Consider the following 20,191-nt stretch of genomic DNA (forward strand, 5'->3'; position numbering starts at 1 on the left):
AAATTTGAACCTTTCAAATTTAAAATTTTTAAAAATGATAAGTTCGAACCAAAATTTAAGACCCAAAATGATTTCAACATAAAAAGTGATGAATACAAAGTTGTTCAACTCATTAATATCTACAACTTTTATTTTAGTCATTTTGTCATTTGACAAAATTTGAACATTTCAAATTTAAAATTTTGAAAAACAACAAATGGGCACTGCAGGGGCAGCCGGTGATTGAGCCGCCCCTACAGATCAGCCCCAATTATAGGGGCAGCTCAAGTTAACAGCCGCCCCTACAGTGCCATCTGTAGGGGCGTCTGGGCTGCTAGGGCCCGAGGACGCCCACTGTAGGGGCGCCCCCAACCCCAGCCGCCCCTACAGTAAAAATGCCCCCGTTCCTACAGTAAGAATCTGGCGTAGTGGATTGTGCTAGCATGGTGGGAGGGAGGACAACATGGTTGCGCCTGACTTTACAGCGGCCGAGGACGAGGCAAGATATACCAGGGAGCATCTGCTTAATTAGTCGGATAGCGCCTACGTTCATCAGTCTTTGCCTATCCCTAGCGCTGTACACGAGAGCACCACACGAGAGCAAATTAAAAGTGGATGAAAGCATATTATTTTAGACAGAATAGCCATTTTGATCCCTTAATTATTACTCGAGGCACAGTTTCATTCTAAACTTTCAAAACAACCATTTTAGTTGTCAAACTCTACTTTTAGGCTCGTAAGACTAGGGTCGATGGAATATGGATGGATGCGGGTCTCATCGGTCGAGGAGCTCGTAATCGAGTCACCCGCCTCTTGACCAGTTGCCTCTGCCTATGTCGTCGTCCATCGCTCAATGCAAGCTAGGAAATAAAGGTGCTGTCGTCGTTGGTAGCTAGGGTGTCACTCTCATGCATACCGTATTCTCTAAGAAACGACTCGGATCGGATTCATCTGTTTTTAATTAGGTCAAAACATTTATTTGCCTCATCGATTAATCAGATTAATTTTTTATGGAAATCAGATTAATTTATAAACACCTCGGAACCGGCTTTTTTAGTGACAGCTTACGTTTTCTGATCTGATGAATCAAAACTAAGAACGAAAGAATCGTGTTTAATTTATGAGACCATGCATTTAACTAGCTAGTGTGTGTAAAAATAAGAAACACGATTCTTTCTGTCGTACGTACGCCACTGTTTTCGACGGAACGCTACTATCTACTAGCTGCCTAACTGCATGCATGGGTGCAGCTAGGCATTGTCACATTGGTATATGTATGTCATGCTGTTTCGATCTCCAGCGAGAAACAAACGGACGGGGGTCATGCATGCATGATGCGTGCCACACGCCATCTAAACCTGAGAGTGTTCGGCTACTATTATAAACCGGCTTATAAACCATGATATTTTTCTCTCTCAACAAATCAGTCATACAAATTCGCACAAGTTATTTTACGAGCAGTCGAACAGAGCCCTGACTTACCCATGAGATTGTTGCCCGCTAATAACGCATGCAGCGCAGCAGTCAAGGGCAAAGCCACGTTTTGAAAAACCACGTACTATTAGGAACAAATTTTCACCATGGTTGCACATCAAATTTTCACACCTATAAGAGAAAGGCGCCCCCTCTAGTTTGCTCTAGCTTCGCCACTGCAGCACTATGTGTGTATGTATGTCTGTATGTAAAAAAGGAATCGACGTTTTTTTTTTGAAAAACTTAAAAAGAAAACGACGTTGCTGCGAGCATTGCCGACTATCCCTTTCGTTATTAGCTTCGATTCTCACTACTGAATCGGACGCTTGAACCGGCCTGTGTTGTGTGTAGTACGTGTGACCCCGCTCTGCTTCCATCGCATGGAATGGGTACACACTGACACTACTGCTACCGATCGTCATCACTAGCAGACTGCAGAGACATCGCCCAGCCTCGTCAACGACGCGGAAGTCGTCTCGTCTCGTCTATACGAAGAGGGGACGGCGGCCGGACGCGCGACTAGAATGAATCAACAAACAAAATTAAAGCATGCAGCTAGCAGATTAATGCAACAAGCCAACACTCTCAACCATCGCTATGCTGTACGTGTGGACTAGACTTTGTTTTGGCGATTCAACTCCGCGGCTGCTCCGATGGATATATACATAGATACTACTCCCATCCTCTGTTATGTGCACGCTTTGGTCTAGCTAGTTTCTTCGCTAGCTCACGCCGGGCCACCATATTATTCAATTCAATCTTGGCGTTCCACCGAACATACGTACGATCCATCCTTCTCTTCCACGGCACGATGTATGTAAAAACCAAAATACTAATATGTAAAAAAGCAAGAGACTAGTATGGACTCAAGACATAGTCTCGTATATTTCACGATGTATCCTCACAGCACGATGTTCAAGACTACCTGTTGTGCTAACTCATACCGTTGAAGACGCCCTTATACTTCCTCAGTTCCTCCGTTCTAAAAGAGCAAAAAGGAAGATGCAATTCTAAAATAGTATTATTCAGTCAAACCCTCTTAATTAAGTTTAATTAAATTTACATTAAAAAACATTAATATATATCATTAAATTTGTCATAGAATATTATTTTTAATGTACTTATTTCAAGTCATAAATGTTGATACTATTGAAACTGTTGATTCTATTTTCTATATAAGTTTAACTAAAGTTAAAATTGTTTGACTTGAACTAAACCTAGATCCAATTATATTCCGCCGTATCATGTGTGTGATGTCCAGTACGTGTGACACTGGGGCGAGAGTGCGCTCTCAGCTCTCTAACACGTTGACACCAACAAAATTACAATCATAATCATGGAGCGAGATCGAGTCTGCTAAAATTCCAACATCATTCAGTCGTTGGTCATATTTGTCAATTTTCGTAGAAAAAGCGCCGTCGCCTGCACAGCTTGTGAAGTTTGTGATCCGTGTCCGCGTTGTGAAGTTTGTGAACATGGAAACTAACTAAAGGAAATGTCTTTACCATATATAGGCGCTACGGCGGCATCTCGATAAGTAAATATTCACACATATTTCCCATGTGAACATCCTCACTCTACGACGTGGACACATGCATCTATCGCCGTAGTGATCATCGATACCGTGTGCTCAGCTCTAACCTGTGGACTTTATACCTTTCCAAAAAAAAAAGCGTGGACTTTGTTGCTTGCCCTTGCAACGTGGCAACATCCCTGCGCCGGAAGGAACAAACAAATTAAAGCAGTAAATTAAACCTAGTAGCTAGCTTTAGCCTATACTCTCTCTGTCTCAAATTATCTGTCGTTTTTTGTTTCTGTGCCACAAGTTTAACTCGATTTGTAACAAATACGTGCAACATTTGTATTTTTAAATAAATTTATTAAAAAACTCGATTCAAAGATCTTTCCAATAATATCAATTATGTATCATAAATACTAATATTTTTTAATATATATTTTGTCAAAGTTGTTTCTTGAAAAACAAAAACGACATATATTTTGGGACCGAGGATGCATGGATGTCCAGCGACCCGATCGATCCAGACGACGATCGACAGAATGCATGATGTGACGAAGAACAGAACAAGCATACTTACGTCATGGTCCTGACGTCACCGGTGTGCACGTAATTCAGGACCGCGTGTGCATGTGTCAAATAAAGCGCGCGTCCAGCGTCCTGGCGCCCTGGCCCATGCAATGACAGGGACTACTGCGTAAACTAGAAAAAGGACACCGCCAGCTTGCTCTTCACAAAAGAAAAAAAAAAGTCTCTAATAATGTACGTTGGAGTATATATTTATTTAGTATGAGTAGATAAATTGCAAAATATTTATTTTTTGCATCTTGTACAACGAACTAAATAAATAGGCCGTGAGACATTCTCTCTAGTTTAGAAAAAATTCTCCAAACGTACATACGCCAATTGGCATGAAAAAATTGCTAGGTAGTTAATGTTAATCTAGTACAATAGTACGAGTGTTCTATATGCATTGCACATGGCCATATGTATCTATTAGGTATGTAATCTGCTGTCGGTGCACTACTACAGGATGGACTTGTTGTCCCGGACGGTAACGGCCTTTAGTCCCGGTTACTGCGCCGGGACAACGATCCCGGGACTAAAGGTGGAACCTTCAGTCCTAGGTCATCGAGCCGGGACTAAAGATGGACCTTTAGTCCCGGTTGGTGTTACCAACCGGGACTAAAGGCCCTCCAGCCGAGCAAACGTGGCCGCACCCTTTAGTCCCGGTTGGTAACCCCAACCGGGACTAAAGGTTCCTTTTCTTTTTCTTTTTTTTTGTTTAATTTGTTTTCAATTCAGTTACACATATTTGTTTAATATATAATATGTTTTTATGTACGTATTCTACGCTGCTAATATAAATACACGCACGCATATAATTACATCTAATTCTCATCTCAAGCATTATTATATTCGAATAAAGTATGAAACTATATATATTATAGATATATATGTATATATACAACACTTTCATAATCTTGTTCTCGAAAATAACAATATCAATAAACATTTAATTTACATCATTAGTTCCTTAGGATCAAAGTAGAACTCGCCGTTGGGATTTAGCACTTTTTCTAGAAGATATCCTGCTATTGACTCTTGAACTGCTTTCAGATGGTCTTTTTGCATGACCCTTCGTTTCAACCATTCAGTCTTGCATTTGAAATAAAATGAAAAGTATTAATACATATATATATATATATTCATTTAAAAATAAATAAAAAATTGATATATACGTACTCTGAGGACATCTTCAGGAGTTCTTCTTATGTGTGTGGTGATAAATTCACAAACGTAGTATCCACACAAGTTATTACCTGGTTGCTGCCGCAAACACCACTGTACGAGAAGAAGATTATTCTCATCATCTCACACGTAAATTAAAGTACGATATAGTGATTAAACACATGGGGAAGTATATATAGTACAACTTACTGGTATTTCAACTACATTAAGTGGTGCCTTGCAATCCTTGCGGTGTTGCCGAATAAACTCTTTCCAAACCCTGTGCGATCAATAATGTACGATCGTTAATAAATTATGGCAAAGTCTATTCAATAATAGTTGTGCGCGAGAGATCGAAATTACCCCTGGATAATGTCTATCATATCTTGGTATAGTGCCCGCTCTTTTCTCAATGAGTCCAAGATTACTAACCAACTTGAGTTTAACTCAATGACAATGAGTATCCAGTGAAACCTGCATTGGTTTATACACACACGTACATGCATATAAGTTGTATTGATATTACATAAAATGTGTAGACTACATTATTATTAACACTTACTCAAAGTTGTACGGGAAAAGTATTGTTGTCTTGTCGTGCTGCTTCACGAAGAACTTCATGATATTCATCTGTGCTTCAGATACCCAGTGCTCCTTGACAATAATATCGGTTTTAAATACGATATAAGGATCAATGAAGCCAACACTGGTGTCTTGTATTCTTTGGAGCTCTGACATCTGAAATCTGTATATAAATATAAGTTACATGTGAGGATAATTATATACACGCACGCATGGAAGTGAGTTTATTAAATAAAAGTAAGAATCACTTACAAACAAAAGGAGCTAATGATTGATTTGTCCAGAGCGTCCAAGTGGTATAGTTGATGCAATTCTTCGAAACTAATATGTAAGATATCATCGCCACGGAAGTAATGATGGTCTCTAAATCTGACAAAGATCCACTGCTCACCCCTGCCACACGCCTGCATGTACCACTTATTGAGCAAGTACATTTGCGTACCCAATTCATTCAGAGCCGCAGGGTTGTACAGACTTTTGCCAAATTTATAAGTCTTCCAGGTATCAACTTCCAGGTTCTGGATTGGAGCTTTGCCCGTCAATTGATCCAAGGTTAAACCAGTTTGTTCAAAAAAAGCATTAAGGTCTTGAACCGACACTTCTCCAGAGTTGTCTGGTCGATAGACTTCTATGTTGGAACCATATTCATTAGCAACAACAAGATTTTGCATTGGTTGCTTCTGTTGTCCGAGCTGTGGGACATCCTTCCCTGATGCTCTTTTCCTTTTCTTATGTGCATCATGTGACTTCACGAGGGATCGGTCATAGTCTGATAGTGGCGGAGGCTTACGAACTTCAAGCATCTTTTTCTTGTGAGCTTTGACCTTCTGCCTCAGCTGATCTCGTGGTATGTAAAAGTACGACTTCTCCTTAAGCTTCGCTTGTCTCTGCTTTTGGATATCTATAAAAAAATCTTTCACTTTTTTGTCTTCTTCAGCTGCTATTTGCTCATCAGTCTTTTCAGGAAGTATTTCTTGAGAAATAACTCTTTTTTTTGGGGTCTTCTTTGCCGCCGGGACCTTAGACGTCTTTGTAGTGCGTCGCTGTGGAGGGGGTGGGGCGGTGTTGGAGACCGGTGTGGAGGCGATGAGGCCGGTGTGGGAGTCCGGCGTGGAGGCGTTGGAGATCGTTGTGGAGGCGGTGGGGCCGGTGTAGGAGTTGGAGATTGTTGTGGAGGCGATGGGGCCGGTGTAGGAGTTGGAGATCGCCGTGGGGATGAAGTCATCTCGCCCCCCCCCCACGACGCTGTGATGAGATGGGGAATGAATGATTGGGCTAGGCTGGGGGGAGACCTTGCTACAAAAACAAGTTGTGGGTCAATTATTTTTGAAGCCAATATAAAATTAATGGAAAATAATATTTCATTCACTTTCATTCGTACCTAGGGTGAGGTAGGGGAAGCGATGGCGCCCCAGGAATGATGATGAAGCATTTGCGTCATTGAATAAATGTCTTCTCTGCTTCTCCTAGTGTATTCTCCCCATCACCGCCTTCAATGTCAAGAGAAACATTGCTGTAACCTTTGAGCACTCTATCGACCGAGACGCTAGCATATCCAGGTTGAATAACTAACCCATGGATTCTTGGTGTCTTCGTTCGGTCTATTGGAGATACAACCCCGACAGCCACCATGATTGATGCATTATTACCATCTGGAATGTGCAGCTCACATGTTGTTAGAGGCTCGGTAATGTCATCAACAGGGAAGCGCAACCCAGCGTCACCTTGAATAACTGGTAGCTCCGTGGAAGCACAACTGCTTTTCATCTGACCAACGGGGCTAATGGTGACTTCCGGCATTGATTGCGATTGCATTTGACTCATTGCTAGCTGCACTTGCCTCTTGATCTCCTCCTGTATTCTTGCCTCAAGAGATTTTTCTCGTTCACATGATTCAAGCAATGCTTGTCGTGACTCATTAACAAATTGCTCCAATACACGGATTCGGTCTGCCTCCTCATCCTTCTTTCTCTGGCGGCTTCTGTAGGTATCCTTGTCTGCTGGGAATGCTTGTAGCCACGGAACCGCCCCATAGCCTCTTGTTCGACCACCGTGTTCGGGATTCTCTAGGGCATATGTCAATTCATCCTTTTCTCTATTGGGCTTGAAAACACCACTATCAGCTTTTTCCCTAGCACGAGCTAGTCTCTGTGTTGCTCTCTCAATTTTTTGGCCAAAAATTAGCTTGCCAGTGTCTGGGTCTTGGCTTCCCCCATGAGCGTAGAACCAATTCTTCGCGCGTTGAAGCCAGTTCTTCTCTATTGTTTCAGGTATGATTCCCTTGGCAGTAATCTCTGCTTCTAGGTTCTGCCACTTGGGAATAGCACTCCTATAACCACCTGATCCTATGCGATGATGGTATTTCCTCTGTCGGGCATTCTGCTGATTCCTCATCACACGTTCCTCACTCTCTTGAGATGTCTTGTATTGTACGAAGTCATCCCAATGGGACTCCAACTTGACAAATGCCTTAGCATTGAAATTCGACGTTTCATTCTTCAAGATAAACTTTTTATACAATGTCTTCTTCCAACTCTGGAACAATGTTGCCATCTTCTTCATTGTCCAATCCCTCACTAGCTCCTTCAAAGCATCATCTGCTTGTAATGTGAAATGCTGAGTGATATCTCTCCAAGCTAGGTTCTTGTCACGATCAGATACAAAACTAACATTAGGAGCGGATATCTTCTGCTTCCATTCACGAGCACTAACTGGGATCCTATCCCTTACAATGAACCCACATTGATTGACATATGTCTGAGCATGTGGTCCCAATGGTTTGCCGGTGTCGGTGTCGAATTCTGATATTATAAAATGGCCCTCTAATGGCTTTTTGGCCCTCGGACTTTCCTACTCTTGCCGGTGGTTGATGTAGATCCAGAGACTGGCTACATGAGTAGAAACACAACGATTAACAATAAATATACGTACGCATGCATCTATAAGAGATGATAGATAATTGAATATACCTCGCCAGTATTTTCTTGCGCGATAATTTATTGATCTTCAACCACCGGGATATTCAGGATATCCTCATAATCAGCAAAGTACTGACTCGTGTCATCTACATCCGTATTGGTGCCGGCGTTGATAATATCCGCCATTATGTCATCATTCAAGTTATCATCCGGAGCAGCCATTTGTATCTTCAAGATAACACATAGATAGAATTACTATGGCACATAACATAAGTACATGTGATAACATATATAGAATTACTAAATCCAATTAAATATAATAACACATAATATTTCATAAGGATAAACAATAATAAGGTATAGGCTTTGGAATCGAATCAAAAACACTTTCGATCCAAAAATATGGAAATAAGTACATGTATATATACACATAGAATGATACAATTTTCTCTCTCTCTCTCAACACATAGAATAAGTGCATATGTATATATCTCTAGATATGCATGTGATAACACATAGAATCTCTCTCTAGATACAATTTTCTCTCTCTCTCTCAACACATGGAAATAATTAAGTACATGTATATATACACATAGAAATAATTAAGTACATATATATGTATACATATAGAATCTCTAGATAGAATTAATTACTAAATCTAATTAAACCTAACATACATAGATAGAATTACTAAATCAAAATTAAATCTAACACATATATAGAGAGAGATAGAATAATAATTACTAAATATATCAAAAACTATAATAAAAAACTATCTAAATAAAGTACTAATTAAATTTTAATACATTTAAATCTAATTAACATATATCAAAAACTATCTAAAAAACTAAGAATAAACTACTAATTAAATTTTAATACATTTTAATCTAACATATATATCAAACACTACCTAAAAAAACTATCTAAAAAACTATCTAAAAAAGTATCTAAAAAAATATGGCCGAGCGCTATAGCTAGCAACAGGCTAGGGGCGGATGGCCATGGCGGGCGTGCTGGCCGGCCACGGGGCCGAGCTGAGCCGCGTGAGGACGGCGTACGGCGGAGACGATCTCGATGGCCGCCGGGCAGGGCTCGACGACGAGGCCGGGCGGGGGTAGACGACGACGGCGGCGTGACAGAGCTCGACGCGGCCGGGCGCGGCAGAGACGAGATCGACGTTGTAGATCGAAAAGTAGAAGATGAACAGAGGAACCGTTCGATATATATAGGTCGGGACCCTTTAGTCCCGGCTGGTAACACCAACTGGGACTAAAGATCCTTTAGTCCCGGCTGGTAAGCCGAACCGGGACTAAAGGTCCAACCCTTTAGACCCGGCTCGGCTTACTAGCCGGGACTAAAGGATCTTTAGTCCCGGTTGGTGTTACCAGCCGGGACTAAAGGTATTTTTGGGCGGGCAAGTCCACCCACCCTTTAGTCCCGGTTCCTGGCTTGGGCCAGGACGGAAGGCCTGAAAATTTTGGCAGCCCGCCAAAGTTATTGAAAATGCCTGGGATTTTAATTTTGTTCTCCTTGTTTAATACTAATTAATTCTATAGCAACTTCAATACTTTGCAATATTTATTTTAAAAAATACTATTGATTAAATAATTATTTATTGTAAATAGGAAAATTTTGTAACCTAAAGTTTTTAATTTCTTTTATGAATATAGAATATAAATGTTACTAATACTAAGTATTTTGTTAATGCAAAAATATATTTGTAACTTAAAATTAATAAAACTAATATTATTCAATAGGAAATTTATTATCACATTATTGTAACGTCAATGTTTCAATTTTTTCTCGGTTTTTGACCAAAATGACAGAAAATTTTTGTTGAACCTATAAAAATAAAGAAAATGTAGTATTTTTGTTCTACAACTTTTTCAAATGAAAAAATGGCCTATATAAGGATTGTAGATCTTGATGAGTTGAACAAACTTAATATTCAAAACTTTTCAATTTGAGACAATCTAGGGTTCCGAAAACTAGTTTGTAGGCGTCGAAATTTAAAAATCACAAATTTAAATCATCTAAACTTTCTCAAATGTAAAGTTGACTAAAACAACAATTGTATATCTTGATGAGCTGAACAAACTTGGTATTCAAAAATTTTCAATTTGAGACAATCTAGAGTTCTGAAAACTAGTTTGTAGGCGTCGAAATTTAAAAATCATAAATTTGAACCATCTAAACTATCTCAAATGGAAAGTTGACCAAAACAACAATTGTAGATCTTGATGATTTTAACGAACTTGGTATTCAAAACTTTTCAATTTGAAGTCATTTAGAGTCCATAATACTAGAGTCAAAGTGTTGTTTTTTTATTTGACCAAATTTGACTTGGTCAAACTTGCTCAAATGAGACATTAAATGACCTCAGATGAAAAATCTCTAAATACCAAGTTTGATCATCTTAGCAAGATCTACAATTGTTACATAGCTCATTTTCCCATTTGAGAAAGTTTTATCAAACACTAGTCACAAATTCTTGAATCTCATATAGACTTTCTAAAACTATGTCACACACTTGTGAAATTTGAACTACATTTTGTTCAAACTTTCTCAAATGAAAAAATGGCCTATATAAGGATTGTAGATCTTGATGAGCTGAACAAACTTGGTATTCAAAACTTTTCAATTTGAGATAATCTATGGTTCCGAAAACTAGTTTGTAGGCGTCAAAATTTAAAAATCACAAATTTGAACCGTCCAAACTATCTCAACTGGAAAGTTGACCAAAACAACAATTGTAGATCTTGATGATGTTAACAAACTTGGTATTCAAAACTTTTCAATTTGAAGTCATTTAGAGTTCATAATACTAGAGTCAAAGTGTTGTTTTTTTATTTGACCAAATTTAACTTGGTCAAACTTGCTCAAATGAGACACTAAATGACCTCAGATGAAAAATCTTTGAATACCAAGTTTGATCATCTCAGCAAGATCTACAATTATTACATAGCTCATTTTCCCATTTGAGAAAGTTTTATCAAACACTAGTCATAAATTCTTGAATCTCATATAGACTTTCTAAAACTATGTCACACACTTGTGAAATTTGAACTACATTTTGTTGAAACTTTCTCAAATGAAAAATGGCCTATATAAGGATTGTAGATCTTGATGAGCTGAACAAACTTGGTATTCAAAACTTTACATACCGGGCATTCATCCAAATTCTCGTATTCATTGCCATGGTAGAGGATGCAGTCATTAGGACATGCATGTATCTTCTGGATTTTTAATCCCAAAAGGCAGACAACCTTTTTTGCTTCATACGTAGTGGTGGGCAATTCATTTGGCTTTAGAAGCATCTTCTTTATGAGGTTCAATAAATTCCCAAATGTCTTGTCGGATACACCATTCTTTGCCTTCCACTGTAGCAATTTCTAGTGTTGTACCCAACTTTTTTTGCCCCTCTTCGGCCGTCGGGTATAGCAACTTCCTATGATCCTCAAGCATGCGCTCAAACTTAACTTTCTCTTTTTCACTTTCGTATTCTTGTTGTGCATCACGAATGGCATCGCCAAGAGCATCACCGAGATCATCTTCTGCCGCTACCTCTTCTTCGTCTCCCCCCATTGTAGTATCATCAAAGGCACCATACTGAACAATAATGTCATCAATGTCTAAATCTTCTCCTTCACCTTCTTCCATCATGACCCCGCTTTCTCCATGCTTAGTCCAACATATATAGTTTGACATGAAACCTGACTTAAGCAAATGTGAATGAAGACTCATTGAGCTTGAATATTCCTTTAAATTCTTACATATGGCACATGGATAGCACATGAAACCATCTCGCTTATTTGCCTCGGCCACACCTAAGAAATAGTGCACGCCCTCAATAAAGTCTTGGGAGCGGCGATCGGCATTGTACATCCAATGGCGTGACATAATCTGCATTACACGACTGTCACACCCAATTTTAGGGATAAAATTGAATGCATAAAACTCGTGTGTGCCCAGGAATCAATCACACACACAAGCTGACAAATTACATATAGTATCATCACGGTGTCTCATACATCAGAGTTATAATAAAACTTAGTCTTATACAACACAGCGGAATAATAAAAAGATAATAAAACTCTCGTGGCCGTCATCACAGGGAAGGTCAACTGGTTGACCACAAGCCTAATAATCCTCCGGGAAATCCTCATACCCGTTGCCATCTGTTACCCATCCGAGATTTTTATCCAAGTAAAGAAAATAAACAAGTGTAAGTACATTCCGTACTTAGCAAGCTAACATGGGGTTATGAAACTCAAAAAGGATAGACTCTGATTTACTGCAGTTAGCATTTTTAATAGGTCAAGCTTTTATTCTCAATTATTATCAAGTTATGCTTAAGCTCCCATTTAATTCCCATAAGAACAATATCGGGGTCAGGTGTGCCATATGTCATCACTAAACAACTTTAAATGATCATCAACAATTAACCGGTTATTCTGTGAGTTTTCTGGGCCGCTCGTAACCGCGAGCACGGCTATTATAATAGTTTGTTACCCTCTACAGAGGTGGTGCACATTCACCGAGAGTCGTGATCCCCATATGCCCGGGTTAATTACTCCCATGTCACTACCAAGGTGAGCGGGCAGGGTACACTATGAAGCCATTTCATAGGTTTCCCTAACAAGTTAGGGCCGCTTGGTTTCCTTGGCAGGCAGATGTAGGGACCCCCCTTTCCTATGGCATAAATCCATCGCGGCTATACTCATAGGAATAGAGGCAGCCCTATACCCAAAGTGGCAAGCCCCATTTGCGCCAAAAAGGTAACCTCTAACTAGTTAGGAAAGATCCTATTACTGAGCTAAAGTCAGAGCCATATGACTCTCCCGGTTGCACTGTCAGTCCCAGCTTTTGCCGACAGATAAGTCCTTATGGAGGGCCGGGAGCAACATGAACAAAGGTCATTTGCACTTTTGCCCTATGGAACAGTTGTTATAAATCATGTTACTCACTTTGTTCCATAGTATCATTCATCAACATGTATATCAAGTTCAGTTAAAGCACTAGCAATCTACCCATATGCATTTAACCCATAGGAGACAAGGAATAGGATAACAATCACTAGGACGTCCTTACGGGTATCAAAATTAGACACATGCAAATGAGTAATTGATTAAAGTGAAATAGGACATCAAGGAAGGCCCATGTTATACTTGCCTTGGTTCACAAACTTGTGCTGGTCCTGCTGGTCGTCGAAGAGTTCTTGGTCTCCAACGTTTTCCTCACCGTCTGAACGCGACCAACACGACAACATACAACATTCCAAAAGCATTCATGCAAAGCAAACATTCCTATCATTAGAACAGTACACCAACAGTATTGAAATCAAGATAAAATGTTTGTAAAACTAATCTATGTTTCGCTACGATCACGTCAACGCGAAGTTCACGAAAAACGGAGCTAAAATGCGAAAGTTATGATTAAGACGGGTTTTCCTATAGCCCTATATTTAATTAAATCTAATCATGAAATTAAAAAGTTCCAAACTTGACTAACAGTAGCTCCAACATGTAGCTTATGAAATTACGAAGCTAACGCGATTTGAATGGATCATTTCGGAGCTAAAACGACAATTTTATAAGCGAAACAGTTCAAATGGCATTTCTGTAAATACTGAAAGCGTACTTTTGACTTAAGCCGTGGAGTTTACGCTTTCTAATCGAGATTGCGCATTCGGGGAAATACGTTTTGGACTGCGGGTTAGGACATAGAAAAGTCCAGGGGCTCTTATGCAAAATCACCCGCGAAGGGGTATCTTCTATTCCTAGCCGTTGATCTCGCGATGGGCGGCTAGGATCGTCCTAGGGGGGGGTCGGCCGGCCGGAACAGTAACACCGGTGGCCAGGCGCCATGGCCGGCGGCAGTGGTCTCGCCGGAGCGCGCGGTTAGGGCCTACGGTTCACCAAACTAACCACCGAGGGCACCCGTGAGCTCGGGGGGAGAAGGGGGTCGCGGCCATGCCATTTTGGCGGCCGGGAATGGCGGCAAGCGCGGTGGCCGCCATGGCCGGCGACCATGGCCCGCGGAGCTTGCGGCCAAGGCTCAAGAAGCCAACAAAACGAGGAGTGAGATGCACGGGAGATAGAGGGGAGGACGGAGAAGCTCACCAAGGGGGAAATGGAGACGGAGGCGGCTCGGAGGAGGCTGTCCGCGCGGAGGGGCGGTCGACGGAGCTCGGAGATCCCGGGGCGACGGTTGCGGCCTTCCTCGGTGCTCGGCAAGCGCAAAAACGAGAGCGGGGGCAGCAGGGAGGGGCGGAGACGGCTCGGTGCCGATTTAAAGCGGCCGGGCGCGAGGGGGGCACGCTCCCATGACGCGGAGTGGGGCGGTTGCGGCATGCGGCCTGGCTGGGCGGTTCCGAGGAGCGCGGGGGTGAAGACGGCGCCGACAAGCGGGCCCGGGCGGTCAGCGGCTGGGCGCGGGGGCATGGGCGGTTGCCCGGCGCGGCTTGCTGGGCTGGCGCGGCTGCTGGGCCGAGCAGCTAGGGCGCGCGGCTGGGCCGGCGGCTGGCGGGCCGAGCGGGGAAGAGGGAGAGGAGAGTGAGCGGGCCGCGCGGGAAAAAGGCCATGTGGGCCGAAAATGAGGAAGGGGAGGAGATAATCATTTTCCCTTTTTATTTTCCAAACAAATTTTCCCAAAAGCATTTTCAAATTATTTTTGAACTCATTTGAACACTAATTTAAGAACAATCATCACATGAATAAATAGTGCAGCAGCATGTATGCATCAAAAGTTTCAAATCTTATAATTTATTTTAATTCCCCAAAATTATTAATTTCCTATAATTGAGTGCACACTTAATAACATAATTAAATCAAATTTACTTATTTTAAAAGAATGAAATATTTTGGGTGTTACAACGACAAATTATGAAAACCTTGAACATAATTAAGTATTTTATTACACAACATAGATGACACACACACGGTTGATTAATTAGCTAAGCCTGGCTACAACGTAAGCAATCCCAACTATCACTAAACAAACTAAAACTACAATGCACTTCAGTAACATAATTATTTCGTGACCGTACGCAACTAAAACAGATAAATCATTCTTCTGTTGAATATCAATAAGCTTCTCCTGCTGGCTCACTGCCTCATCATCAGCAGCCGCTACCTCAAGCGCACCGGAATTCTGCACGTATGTAGCATAATCTTCCTCCTAGTACCAACCATCGCATCCATTGCCCTCCCACTAAAATTAAAGCCAAAAAATATTTAGTCAAAAATATTCAAGAAAAGCAGGTCAATTAGCCATAATAATCAAATGCGTAAGAAACTCACATCGCGATCCGGGCACTTGTAGAAAACACGACCCTTGTTGGGTCCCTGTCTCTTGACTCGGTACTCCATCACAATCTTCTGCTTACACTTGCCGCAGATAATGAGAGGGAGTTCTGGCCTCGGTCGTTTCGCAACTGAACGAGAGGCCGAGGATCCGGTACCAGTGGCGGGGAATTTGGGCCGCTGGCCGATTTAGGGTCGGGCCCTTTGCCGAGGGCCCAGATCCAGGGCCCTCGGCAAAGATTTTTTATTTTTTTTAAATATTCTCTGCCGAGGGCCATTGGATCACATGTGGAGATGTCTGGGTTTTAGACATCCGACGTCACAACTTGCTCAAAACCTTCTCAAATTTTTACCACAGCCTACACATGCGATAACATGACACCTCGACAAGTTTCATGATTTTTGGATTTCGTATGGATTTTATATAATTTAAAACACTTTTTCGACAAGTTCCTCGTCATGTTACGTGAAGAAGATGCCCGAAATTTGATGCGAGTTCGTGGATAGGGACTCAACATACACCAAATACCATGAATAATATTTTTCGAATCACTAAATTACATTATTCTATCCACCTGCAGTTCAAATTTGAAATATTCGAAAAAAATCAACAAAAAGAAATAAATTAGGGAAATATATAAAAAAAATCAAATTTGGCCCAAATTTTAAAATTGAGTTTTAAATAATGTATTATAGCACCACAAAAAAACTAGATTCATAAAACAAAAAAAAATCTTTGCCGAGGGCCTAGCCTAGCCCTCGGCAAAGGGGGTCTTTGCCGAGGGCCTGGCCAATGGCCCTCGGCAAAGAATATTTAAAAATAAAAAATAAAAAATCTTTGCCAAGGGCCCTGGATCTGGGCCCTCGGCAAAGAATATTTAAAATAAAAATAAAAAATCTTTGCCGAGTGCCTGACGGCGGGCACTCGGCAAAGACTGACGCCAGTGGCCGCCGTGACCCATCCGGCCATATTTGCCGAGGGCCAATTTGCCGAGGGCTAGGCCCTCGGCAAAGATTTATTTTGCCGAGGGCCGTTTCTTTGCCGAGGGCCTAGCTTTGCCGAGGGCTCCTGGGGCTGGCCCTCGGCAAAGACCCCCTTTGCCGAGTGCCCGAGATCTAGCCCTCGGCAAACCCAGAAGCCCTCGGCAAAGAGGCCGTCTCAAGTAGTGTCACGTCGGTTGTGAACATGGAAAATAACTAAAAATGAAGTGTCTTCATCAGTCAATAAGTATATATTCACACACATATTTTTCATTCCATGTGACATCCTTAGCCCGTGTTTAGATGGTGAAAAGTTAGAAATTTGGCTACTGTAGCATTTTTGTTTTTATTTGGCAATTAGTGTTCAATCATGGACTAATTAGGCTCAAAACGTTCGTCTCGCAATTTCCAACCAAACTGTGCAATTAGTTTTTTTCGTCTACATTTAATACTCCATACACGTATCACAAGATTCGATGTGATGAGTACTGTAGCACTTTTTTAGAAAACTTTCGATAAGTATATATTCAATGTGACATCCTCACTCTCACTCAACGGTGTGGACACACATGTATGGCAGCAGCGATCGATGCCGAGCTCTAACTGGTGGACTTTTCCCTTTCAAAAAGAGAAATTGTGGACTTTGTGGCTTGCAACAGCCAACAGGCAACATCGATCCAACAAGCAATATATAGATAGATGGATGTGGATATCCAGCGACCCGAGACGACCGACAATGAATGCATGATGTGAATAAAAATTGAAGGCTGTACCCCTGAAGAAACTTAAACAGTACAGCCAGCTAACCAGCAGGCATACGTCATGGTGCTGACGTCACTAGTGTGCACGTAATTCGGGACCGCGTTTGCATGTGTCAAACAAAGCCTACTCCGTCCTGGCCCATGCAATGACAGGTACAATTAGATGTCGAGGTCCACCGCCCACGTGCTCCTCACAAAAGAAGAAAGTCTTTATTTAATACTACCCCGTTCCGTTTTATCTGGCGCCAACACGAGTATTCCAGATACCAAGAACTATTTAATCCAGCTCCCTTTTCCTAGCTGGTGGTGCCATGACCCTTCGTTTGTTGAATTCGTCATCAATTTTTTTTCATGCATGCAACGAAGGGAGAAAGATCGGTCAAATAACTTTTTTTTTTGAAAGAAAAGGATCGGTCAAATAACTCAAACGGAATAGCGAATCAGTTTTGCATGCATGCAGTGAGAAGAGTGCCTTGCCTGTAAAGAGGCTTGGTAAGTGCTGCATGCTATTTAATTGCAACGCATGCTATGATGTTGCGCCTGATAAAATGGCCATTCTCAAAAAACGAGCGCACCCCAGATATATGGGACCGGAGGGAGTAGTATGTACATATAAGTCGCATTAATTTTCTTTTTGGTACACATCAATTTCGCTATGCATCTAGATAATTTAGAACGGAGGGAGCAGATCAATTGCAAAATAGTTAGTTTTGCAGTATTGATAATTAAACTATAAACTTTAGGGGTGGTTCTTTTCGGAAGCTAGCTAGGTTCATTTTAGTAGAGCTCTGAAAGCCACTTACAAGTTAAATTCTGAGAGAGCTTTCCTTAACAGTATTTTATAGAGAAGTGATAATATGCTAGTTATGCGAAAAGATTTCTAAATAAACAAGAAACATAGAGATTTTCGTCCTACATGTAATTACTTTCTACACTGAGTTTATCCAAGAAAAATCATAAAAAACACTTTCAGCCAGGGAGCGAGGATGCAGCTTGAGAAGGGGCTCACTTCATCCCCTAGCAGTCTGGAAAGCTACTCTTTAGAAACAAGCAAGAGTGTGCTGCGAGGTGAGAAACTGAACATATCAACAGCAACAGCAGGAGTCAGAGGAAAGTTTTCTTTGCCTGCGCATCTCCGCGCGCATCCAACAGCCGCGCACGTGAGGGCACATACCCTCAGGGGGTGAGCGATGGTCACTACTACAGAAGTTAACTGTAGGGGGTGGCTCTAGAGCCTCTGTAGGGGTGGCTGCGTCAGCCGCCCTTCCCAGGGTGTTTCTACAGAGGGTGCCTCTGTAGGGGCGGTTTCCTGACCGCCCCTGCAGTGCCCTCTGTAGGGGCGGCTGGTGTTTTCAGCCGCCCCTACAGTGCCCTCTGTAGGGGTGGCTAGTAATATCAGCCACCCCTGTAGTGGACTTCTGTAAGGGCGGTTGTATCACCAGCCGCCCCAGCTGCATGTATTTGTAAGGGCGGTTCAATCAAGAACCACCCCTATAGTGGATTTTCTAGCAAAAAATAAATGATTCAAATTCAAATCTGACCACATATATATATAATTCAAATTTGAATCTGACCGCCACAAATATACATATATACATCCACAAACACAAGGCCATTATTTAGAACATCATCACAAGTCATAATTCACAAAAGTCCATTATTACAACATAATCCATTATGAAGTCTATCATTATAACATAGTTCATTAAGAAATCCACAAGTCCACATGCAAACATTGTGTCACATAAGCTACATATTTGTCATGCAGCTCGATGATTTTCCACACGAAGACCTAAAAAATAAGAATAAATGTAAGCTAACATAACACACAACAACAAGCAGAGTGCAATCAAGATACACACCTGTTCCTGCATGCCAACCATATCCTTCTTCTCTGGCTGTAAAAGCAATGAATTGTAAAAATAATAATTTAGGGAAGATAAATCAGAAAATTAATCAAATCAAATATAGCAGGAAGAATCAAACAGCTAGGTGGCAGAATATCAAGCATACAAAAGTGGTAATGTAAAGAAAAGGACCGGGAAATGGGAACTACTTAGCAACCTGACAATAGAGGTTAGATGAAGGTTGTTACAAACTATTAATGTGGAGGTTTTGCTGTTTATATATATGAATCAAAAAGTGCATAAAGGTAACATAAATAATTTAACAGCTAAAGAAACACTGCACCTTCTTATTACTAGCAGAATCTTCTGCTTGCTTTACCAAGACTGTGCCTTCATTTGTAACATGCTGCGGACAAATATAACTCAATCAGAACTGAATATCATGGTTCAAAGGAATAAAATGAGTGAGCTAAAAAAGAAAAGAGGCACCCTGCAAGGGAAATTATTACCGTTTTGAACATGTTAGATATAGGCTCCAGACCGCGGGTGATTTTGGAGAAGAGCCTGTACATCCTAGAAAGATCCTCAACCTGCAGTAAGAGGGATGCAGTGAATATTCAATACTGTTAGGAAGTCATTCATTAGATAATAATATTAATAATAAGGTTTTCAATCCAACCTTATCATCACGAAGCAAAGCAGAACATCTAGAATGCTCCTTCTCCAACAGCGGGGTTGCATACTGAGCAAGCAATTCATTTTGCACTTTCTGTCGAAATTCAAGATATAACAATGTAAGGGTCATACGGGAAAATATGTCGAGCACTATTCCTGCCATAGATAGCATCGGTTAGTGTCTAATTCCTGTCCATTAAAAGGTGTTGCAAGAATACAAAAAGGTACTCTCTACATGATCTATAAGAAATGAGTTGCAGTGTACAAAGAATGGGCACAGAATTGTTTGTGAGGTAGCTGGGCCAATTGTTCCACCAAATTAAGATGCTTATTACAATTAAACTAAAGAGATTTAACTTATCCTGTAGAAAAAAGGTATGGACGAAAGGGGAAAAGAAAGCTACCACTGCAATATTTGCAGTAT

At 41.1% G+C, this 20,191-nt stretch overlaps 1 long non-coding RNA gene across 1 annotated transcript; it reads right to left on the reverse strand.

Moving 5' to 3' along the window:
• Positions 1-18,975: 18,975 nt before the first annotated feature.
• LOC136508022 (uncharacterized) lies at positions 18,976-19,857 on the reverse strand. Its single transcript, XR_010771834.1, has 5 exons — positions 19,772-19,857; positions 19,602-19,682; positions 19,436-19,498; positions 19,108-19,143; positions 18,976-19,037 (listed from the first exon to the last, which is right to left on the reverse strand). It is a non-coding gene; the product is annotated as an uncharacterized lncRNA (long non-coding RNA).
• Positions 19,858-20,191: the final 334 nt, after the last annotated feature.

The sequence above is a fragment of the Miscanthus floridulus genome, chromosome 15 (genome assembly GCF_019320115.1).
Source record: "Miscanthus floridulus cultivar M001 chromosome 15, ASM1932011v1, whole genome shotgun sequence".
Taxonomy (NCBI): domain Eukaryota; kingdom Viridiplantae; phylum Streptophyta; class Magnoliopsida; order Poales; family Poaceae; genus Miscanthus; species Miscanthus floridulus.